Consider the following 2940-nt stretch of genomic DNA (forward strand, 5'->3'; position numbering starts at 1 on the left):
CTTTTCAGACTATTTCTTAATTTCAGATATTCACATTTTTCTTGAGTGGAAAGTAAGTTTGAGTAGATAAGTTACTAGTTTCCTCTTGCATGCACTTTAATTAGAATTTTGAGGGAACTACTGATTGGTTGTACACCGGGCTTTAAGGTTGTGTGTGTTTCCTTTTTCTGTAGTAGTGAGTTTTAAAAAAATTTTTACCACTAAAATGGAATTAAAAAAAAAAAAAACCTCATTATGGAAATTTTCAAATGTATGCAAGAGAATAACATAATGAACAGTAGTATAACTATCATTACACTAACTTCAAAAGTTAAAAACATGTGGCCAAACTAGTTTAATCTCTAAACTACTTGCTTCCAGCTTATTTTGAAGCACATCTGAGATGTATCATTAGATTTATATTAGGCATTTTCTCCTAGTAAAACACAATACTATTTTTTTTTTTTTTTTTTTGAGACGGAGTCTCGCTTTGTCACCCAGGCTGGAGTGCAGTGGCATGATCTCGGCTCACGGCAACCTCTGCTTCCTGGGTTCAAGCGATTCTTGTACCTCAGCCTCCTGAGTAGCTGGGATTACAGGCGCGCCCACCACCACGCCCGGCTAATTTTTATATTTTTTGTAGAGACGGGTTTCTCCATGTTGGCCAGGCTGGTCTCAAACTCCTTACCTCAAGTGATCTGCCTGCCTAGGCCTCCCAAAGTGCTGGGATTACAGGCGTGAGCCACTGCTCTGGTCTTACAATATTATTTTACATCTAAAAAATTACAGTACAAACTCAGTATCACCAAAGGAGGAAAACTTAAACACCATTGTTTTTCTCAGAAACACTGGATCCACTACAGGGATTCTGAACCACTGGCTGTATAGACGGAGTAATTTCATGATCAGTAAGAGTAATAACTGAAATTGATTCCAACATGCTATTATAAATATGTAAACCTATGCATTCAAAATGCTACTAAAACCAGCAACCACAAACAGCAAACTACCTCGATAACCTTTGAAAGGATATTGAAAAAATCATTCTGAAAACTGCTAACTTGGAGAAGAAGAAGCATTTATCCTGCCTTATCTCAGGATGATCAAATTATGAAGGGAAAATTTTGTTGACTACATAGAATTATTGCAATTAACAAATGCAGAAGAAGTGTTAGAATATCGCTGTTTTTCAATTCTGTTAAATTGACAAATCTAAGCAATGATCATCAATGGCTTCAGAGAGTATTAGTTGAAAAGCTGATGAGAAACCTTGTAAGGATAGATGAGAATGGCAATACCTGAACCCACTGGTCAGTCTTACAGTAATGTGCCTTCTGATAAGACTCAGCAGGTACCCAGCACCACCTATGAAGTGTTTGGGCAAAGTACAAAACCCCTGAATCGAATCAAGCTCCTACACCTATCTGTAAATGGAGAGTGAACAGCACAAAGGAACACATTAAAGAACCACCATGGGGGCGCAGTCAACAAAATTCTGAACAGGCAATTCTACAGGATAAATGACTCGGTTTTCTTTAACAAGTTGTAGGGAAAAGGAGGAGGGACTTTTACAAGATTTAAGAAACACAAAAATGCAAGTGTTACCTTTGTATACTTATTTGAATAAATCAACTTTTTGAAAAAGTTGAAATTTGAACAACTGAACAATAAGGTGAATGTCTTGGGTAAGCTCATCCATTTTAATTTTGCATCTTGACATGTCAAAAAACCACAAAGTACCTACTTTATATTAAGTAACTCATAGTTTACTAATTTATATTGTTAACTGTAAGTCTAAATTTTGGATAAGAATATTTAGTAGGGTTCCTTTTTTTTCCCCCAAAGATTATTTGCCCCTAGTCACAAAAATAGGTAGTAGCAGAGCTGGAGTTCAGTGTTCTGATTGATTTTTTGATTGACTTCAACAATTTTTCTACTGCCCAAGTTCTTCAGCTTGAAGTCCTAGAAGTATATAGTTGAAGGCAAAATCATACAATTGTAAAGAAAAAAAATAATTTCTTCAATTATTATAAATTAGGGGAAGGGAAGATTTGGGAAGACAAGAAGAGGTAGAAGAATCAAGTGACATACAAGATAAAAAGAGTTAGAGGGAGGGGTGAAGAGGGTAGAAAATGAGAGAATTAACATCTCATGGAAAGAAAGGGTAAGATCTTGTTCCCTTTGACCTCAAAACTTGAGGCTTCTCACATATGTATACAGATGATTTAGATTACTCTTCTCAACATGGATCTACTAATGTATTCTATCTCTAGGGATCTACCTCGGCCTTTTCTTTCCCCTTATCTATGAATATTGTTGAAACTGCAGGCCATGCCTTGTACCCTAAATTCTAAGAGTATAGACTTGTAAAAAAAAAAATAAAAACTACCTTTTAAAGTGACGGATGATTAAAAATATGCTTGACAGTTATTCAATCAGGCTTGTTATTTTGTTAATTTTAGCCTGCCTTTTCTGTCTGTATATCAGATGTCTATGTAACTTAGTATATTGAAAGAGGTCACCTATAGGCTATTAGATGAAGATAGGAGTAGCAGATGCAGTGTTCTTTTAGTATTTCATTTTAATCCTGGAACAAAACCAATAGTGCTCCAGTATCATTAAGTGAACTAATTTATTTATTTTTTGTACTTGAAGTCATTGATTACTAGTTTTAGTTTCTTGTCATGTTTTCATTTTTTTTAAAGCTACTCTAATTATACTCAACCGTATCCTAAGGACTCCATGTAAATTGTCCTTCTATTTTTTGAAGAATCACTTAGTAATATTTTTGGGTGGGAGGAGTGGTAAGGAAAACATACCCACTCTCACTTATTTTCTGACTTACCTTAAAAGGTGTGTTTTCAATAGTGTCATCAGCAATTCAGAAAGGCAACATTTTAGAGTTGGTTTTTAAAACAATGCCTATATATTTATAGTATTACTATTGATTGAGTTTCTTTG

This window comes from Macaca mulatta, chromosome 2 (genome assembly GCF_049350105.2).
Source record: "Macaca mulatta isolate MMU2019108-1 chromosome 2, T2T-MMU8v2.0, whole genome shotgun sequence".
NCBI classification, from domain to species: domain Eukaryota; kingdom Metazoa; phylum Chordata; class Mammalia; order Primates; family Cercopithecidae; genus Macaca; species Macaca mulatta.